Source organism: Oncorhynchus mykiss, chromosome 18 (assembly GCF_013265735.2).
Source record: "Oncorhynchus mykiss isolate Arlee chromosome 18, USDA_OmykA_1.1, whole genome shotgun sequence".
NCBI classification, from domain to species: Eukaryota; Metazoa; Chordata; class Actinopteri; order Salmoniformes; family Salmonidae; genus Oncorhynchus; species Oncorhynchus mykiss.
In genome coordinates, this window is record NC_048582.1 from 43510967 (window position 1) to 43517865 (window position 6899).

Genomic DNA, 6899 nt, shown 5'->3' on the forward strand with positions numbered 1-6899 from the left:
ACCTGCTACTGGGTTAGCATGGCTAAGGATGAACCACAGGACTAAGAGTGTCATGGTTGCTAAGTAGCCTAGCTACTTGCTGTTGGGGTAGTATGTTTGAAGATGAACCACAGGACTGAGGGTGTCATTGCTGCCAACTAACTTAGCCTGACTGGGATAACCCCCAGACTGGGATAACCCCCACTGACCAGCACAGTGTAACATGGGGGACTTAATTCCTGGGACTGTACTAGCTTGGCCAGACTGGCTTCAGCTCGTCACTACCATGCCTTTCTAAGGTCTTCAAAAGCCAAGTCAACAAACAGATTACCGACCATTTTGAATCTCACCATACCTTCTCTGCTATGCAATCTGGTTTCAGAGCTGGTGCATCTCAGCCACGCTCAATGTCCTAAATGATATCTTAACTGTCATCGATAAGAAACATTACTGTGCAGCCGTATTCATTGATCTGGCCAAGGCTTTCGACTCTGTCAATCACCACATCCTCATCGGCAGACTCGACAGCCTTGGTTTCTCAAATGATTGCCTCGCCTGGTTCACCAACTACTTCTCTGATAGAGTTCAGTGTGTCAAATCAGAGGGTCTGCTGTCCGGACCTCTGGCAGTCTATGGGGGTGCCACAGGGTTCAATTCTTGGACCGACTCTCTTCTCTGTATACATCAATGAGGTCGCTCTTGCTGCTGGTGAGTCTCTGATCCACCTCTATGCAGACGACACCATTCTGTATACTTCTGGCCCTTCTTTGGACACTGTGTTAACAACCCTCCAGGCAAGCTTCAATGCCATACAACTCTCCTTCCGTGGCCTCCAATTGCTCTTAAATACAAGTAAAACTAAATGCATGCTCTTCAACCGATCGCTACCTGCACCTGCCCGCCTGTCCAACATCACTACTCTGGACGGCTCTGACTTAGAATACGTGGACAACTACAAATACGTAGGTGTCTGGTTAGACTGTAAACTCTCCTTCCAGACCCATATCAAACATCTCCAATCGAAAGTTAAATCTAGAATTGGCTTCCTATTTCGCAACAAAGCATCCTTCACTCATGCTGCCAAACATACCCTTGTAAAACTGACCATCCTACCAATCCTCGACGTTGGCGATGTCATTTACAAAATAGCCTCCAATACCCTACTCAACAAATTGGATGCAGTCTATCACAGTGCAATCCGTTTTGTCACCAAAGCCCCATATACTACCCACCATTGCGACCTGTACGCTCTCGTTGGCTGGCCCTCGCTTCATACTCGTCGCCAAACCCACTGGCTCCATGTCATCTACAAGACCCTGCTAGGTAAAGTCCCCCCTTATCTCAGCTCGCTGGTCACCATAGCATCTCCCACCTGTAGCACACGCTTCAGCAGGTATATCTCTCTAGTCACCCCCAAAACCAATTCTTTCTTTGGCCGCCTCTCCTTCCAGTTCTCTGCTGCCAATGATTGAAACTGGAAACACTTATTTCCCTCACTAGCTTTAGGCACCAACTGTCAGAGCAGCTCACAGATTACTGCACCTGTACATAGCCCACCTATAATTTAGCCCAAACAACTACCTCTTTCCCTACTGTATTTCATGAATTAATTTATTTAGCTCCTTTGCACCCCATTATTTTTATTTCTACTTTGCACTTTCTTCCATTGCAAATCTACCATTCCAGTGTTTTACTTGCTATATTGTATTTACTTTGCCACCATGGCCTTTTTTTGCCTTTACCTCCCTTATCTCACCTCATTTGCTCACATCGTATATATACTTGTTTATACTGTATTATTGACTGTATGTTTGTTTTACTCCATGTGTAACTCTGTGTCGTTGTATGTGTCGAACTGGTTTGCTTTATCTTGGCCAGGTCGCAATTGTAAATGAGAACTTGTTCTCAACTTGCCTACCTGGTTAAATAAAGGTGAAATAAATAAAATAAAAAATAAAAAATTAGACTAGCAAAACCTAATAGGAATAGGCAGAACTGACAATGGTAACTAAGCCAGACCAGGCAAGCATTAGTGGGCTATATAGCAAAGCATGATTGGGCCTGCATAATAACAATTGATTTGAGGTGCTACATGAAAAGTAAAAAGGTTTTAACAACTACTTAGTCAATGCTGGGAGACATGCTGAGGAGAGCTGCCGGCACACAGAGGACTGCTAATACATTCATGTACGCTTCACTCAATACAAGTATGGAATGTGACAAATCAGATCCTGGTGGTCTAACCCGTGTTTGAATGGCAACTGTTGCCAGGAAGGTCTAGAAAAATGGGTGTGTGTTTCACAGTTGAGTGTGGAATACCACAGTATCTTCATTTTCAGACACTCACTCACTCTCACACACACACACAGACACACACACAGCGGGTCTAGCCCCCAGCGGACATCCCTTTTTGGGACGCCTGCTCGCATTAAACAAGCCAAAGGGAGAGAGGAAAAGAGAGAGTAGAAAGAGAGACAGTACAGCTCTCAGCCATCACATCTCATCAAATTAAGGGACTCCAATCCATTTAAATGAGTTCTGTGAAACTGAAATCGACCATTAATGCAGTGTCATGTTAAATTAATACTGTCATCTAAATTGGTGGTATGAATCTTTCATGTTTGAAATGAGACCAAGAATGACTTATTCATCGCCTCGAATCTCCTCTGATGTCATCTCCATTAACTATAAGTCTCTGCATGGCATCTCGCCTACTTAGATTGATACTAAGTGTTACGAAGCAGACAATGGAAGATAGGGTGTGGATGTCTGGTGGTTACACGCTGAAAGCCAAACTAGTAGATTATCTGAAACAAACCCCTAAAAGAAAATACAAATAAATGGGGCCTCCAACTCAAACTGAGACACAAGTTGAAAGTTCTAACCACTAGGAATTCGACAACTCTAGCCTTCAATGATATTACCCATTAAATGTAGTGTTACGCAGATATACCTACTCTCTGTTTAACAATTATTGTCTGCAAATTAAGCCTACAGAGAGGGGTACACCTCCACATGCCCTTGAGCAACAGTTTACAGTACAGGTACATTGGGTGGGGTCCTACTAATCACCCCAAACAACCACAACCAGGTTCTCCTAACAGGTACTCACAACAACCCCAAACAACCACTAACAGGTTCTCCTAACAGGTACCCACAACAACCCCAAACAGGTTCTTTTAACAGGTACCCACAACAACCCCAAACAACCACAAACAGTGCAAACCCAAACAACCACAAACAGGTACACAATATAACTCAAAAGTAACCCCCCAAAAATAAAACAGGTATGCAAAAGTACCCCAAACAACAAGAAGCATCCAGCTGCAGATTATGTGCGCTGAGGCCACCTAGTCTGCAAACCTTAAAGTGCATGCGCTTGCATCTCAGATTGTATTTTTGTGTCTCAGTGGTGTGTAGTGCTCTAACACCCTGGACCAGGGCTATAATCTGTCACTAGCTCTGGTCCAGGGCGTAGCTACTAGCTAGCCAGTTCTGGTCTGCACTAATTTAGCTACGCCCTGGACCAGAGCTACTAGCTATGCCTTGGACCAGAGCTAGAATGGACCAGAGCTGCCTAGCTACTACCTAAGCCCTGGACCAGAGCTAGTGACAGATTAGTCTAGGGCGTTAGAGCACTGCATGTGCACATACTGTACCAACTGAGACAAAAAAAATACAGTCTGAGACGCAAGAGAATGTTTTGAGGTGGCCTCAGCGTGCATAATCTGCAGCTGGATGCTAATCATTGTTTGGGGTTGTTTGGGAACCTGTTTGTGGTTGATTAGGGTACCAGTTTGTAGTTGGTTGGGGTTGTATGGGGAGGTTTGGTGTTGTTTGGGAATATTTTTGCGATTGTTTGTGGATATTTGTGCATGTTTGTGGTTGTTTGTAGTACTTATTTGTAGTCATTTGGGGTACCCATTTGTACTTGGTTGGGATTGTATGGGGTTGTTTGGGGTTGTGGGGTACCCGTTTTGGGTATCCATTTGAGTTGTATGGGGTCGTTGGTGGTTGATTGGGGTTGTTTGGAGTTGTTTGTGGTACCCTGTTTGTGTTTGGTTGTTTGGGGTACCCATTTGGGGTTGTTTGGGGTACCTTTTCGTAGTTATTTGTGGTTGTTTGTGATAATTAGTAGGACCCGTAACACTGAAAAATGTTTGTTAGCCTAAAACTAAGCACTATGTGGTTTCATGTGGTAAGTAATTGAACAACATTTTGATACATGTACATGTACAATACAGTTAATCCTCCAGTGAGCCAAAAATGCAGGTGAATAATTCTCCACTAAAATGTCATAGCTTTCCTTAACAAAAAATGTTTCATTTTGCCGAGAGACTGTCAGCTAGCCAATGATCCCTCTCAAAGTAGGCTTAAGAGGTAAGCTTTCCTATATCACCAAGGAAGAATAATGGTGTATGTTGAACACTTAACCTGTCCAAGTGTCTTGAATATCATCTCTAATTGGCACAGACCGATTTTGTTTTAGATCTAACTGAATATATTATTATGGAAAGCGAACACACAGACAAATTAACTACTCAGCTATCAGCATTGATTATTTTTGAATTATTAGCCTCTCTTTTGGGGATTTGGTTTGCTTTTAGTGAGCTTTAACCCATTTACATCACTTATTGACTATAATTACATGGAATTCTTCACGTAATGGACACATCAATTACACTTTGAACATCTTGACTAGACATTACTTTGGGAATCCTAAATCCCTGACCATTAGATTGGAAGCCTTAAATGTAGTTCATTTCCTTTCTTTAACCTTCATAACGAAACACTTCTACTTGTAAAAATATTGAAAGATGGTCTGAATAACTCAATTCTCACCAACAAAGGATATTTGAAGCATATCAAGTAAGAATTACATTTGTAACGAACCTGCTGTTGATCAAACTGATTACATCCACTGCCTTTGTTAAAAGGTAACCAGTAACCATTGCTATGAAAAGGGGTTGAGGATGTTACTATGTGGGGTTTATAAACAGTTTTGAGGAGTTCGTACATGAATTGTAAACATTTTCATGGGGAGGCTAACTGTAAATATTGTCTACAGAGTAGTTAAATGTTGAAATAAATGTAAGCAACTCACATCACAGGACTATGACTAGAAGAGAAACCTTCACAAACAGCTGGCTGATTTATGGGAAGTAACTTGACACCTTTAGCCATCCTGCATGACTGAATTGATTTATGTTACAAATCCCTTTAAAGGACAAATTAAATAGCATTGATCTAGATAATCTAGACTAGATTGCCTAGACTCTGGCCAACTAGGCCAATTGTTTTGAACACCAATTGGTATAGCAAGTGTATTGATTAAAGTGTCATGTGCTCGTAAGCCTTCAATACTCTGGTACCAGTGGCCTACTCGAAATATTCCTGGAGGTTTTCGTTCAGCTTCTGACTGGTGAACTCAAGAAAAATACATGGTTTTGTGTCGCCCTCTAGCGCCCACAATGCCACAATGTTATCATTCCACAGGGTGAGGGAGATGGGTTGTTTTTGCTGCCTGACATCTTCCAAAGGCATATCCAAGGTATTATCATAATTAGCCTACATGGGTCAATTGCAACCAGCATTGGCCAGTATACTATCACGAGGTAATCTCTCGTTAAAACATCAATTGCAACCATTATTGATCAATATATTTTCGCCCTCTGGTGGTTATCATCGGTGTAAATTAAACCTTTTTTAGCAGACCAAGGGGTTGTTTTAGCAACGCATCCCTTTGAAAGCAGCATATATGGCATCGATATGAGTCAAACAATTATTCTAGTGGCAAAATTCACTACAACGTTAAATAGGATACTTTTTGTCATAAAGTCTGTCTCGTTTAAACGGAAATTGGAACATCTGTGCGTCAAACCGGGTAAATGAAGGTTGGGTTGTTTTTTGACGATGTACATTTGCCCACTAACATGGGGTGAACAGCTGCAGTGATCGCTCTCTATCAAAAAAGCATAGACAGTGAGGTTGACCTGCCCAGCAGCTCCGACTATTTACGTAAGACATGTTTTTTTTACCTGCACTAAACACCTTAGTTAGATGTAAAATTTCGCAACTAAAACATCCTCGGCCAAAACGTAAAAATTACAGATTTGAGTTATCTTCATTCTGGGGATTTTAAGGAAGCGAAATCGGCTTCTGCGTCTACAGTGGTACAATGGATCGTGCTCACTAGGGCATACACTTGCAAAATGTTTGGAGAATTAAAACAAACGGTTGTTATTGAAAAAGTGCAGGCTGTACCTTCGCATTTCAGTTGATGTTCTTCCATTTGGTGCCTAATGAACACAACCCTGGTGTCAGGTTGGATCTTGAGACGGGCTAGCACTTGACAATACCAACATGAAACAGAATGCCCATTCTGATCTCCCCAACTCCTCTGGCAGTACGATTTCTGCACCTCTGGGCTGTGGAAGATCCCACTAGTGGCGGTTCTAGACCATTTCAACTGGGGGGGGGGGGGGGGTAAGCTGGGCCAGTTGTACTGTTAGAGGGGCCAGCTACATTAGACGTTGTCATATCGTTTTCTTCACTGCATTGCAGGCAAAATACCATGTTCCTTAATCATCATCGTTGCCACTGTCTAATAATGGATGTAAAAAAAGAATGATAACTAATTTTTGCTATGTAAAACTAATTTTTGCTATGTAAAAATAATAGTTAATAACTCCACACTTAGGGTGGGGGCACAAAATTGTTGTCACAGGAGCACTGCCCCCCCCCCCCCCCCCCCAGAACCACTAGTGGATCCCACTGTGCAAAAACTGGTTGAATCAATGTTGTTTCCACAACTATGTGATGACATTGAATCAACGTGTGGAAATTATTGGATTTGCAAAAAGTTAAGATACAGGAATTTCATTTATTTTTAACATAAATCCAATGACAGTGATTTTTTT

The 6899-nt window shown here is 42.1% G+C and overlaps 1 long non-coding RNA gene across 1 annotated transcript in view; it reads right to left on the reverse strand.

Moving 5' to 3' along the window:
- LOC110496334 overlaps window positions 1-6443 on the reverse strand; it is a 33989-nt gene extending 27546 nt beyond the window's left edge. The window contains exon 1 of the long non-coding RNA XR_005037490.1: window positions 6244-6443. This is a non-coding gene — a long non-coding RNA (uncharacterized LOC110496334). The remainder of the gene's footprint in view (window positions 1-6243) is intronic.
- Window positions 6444-6899: the final 456 nt, after the last annotated feature.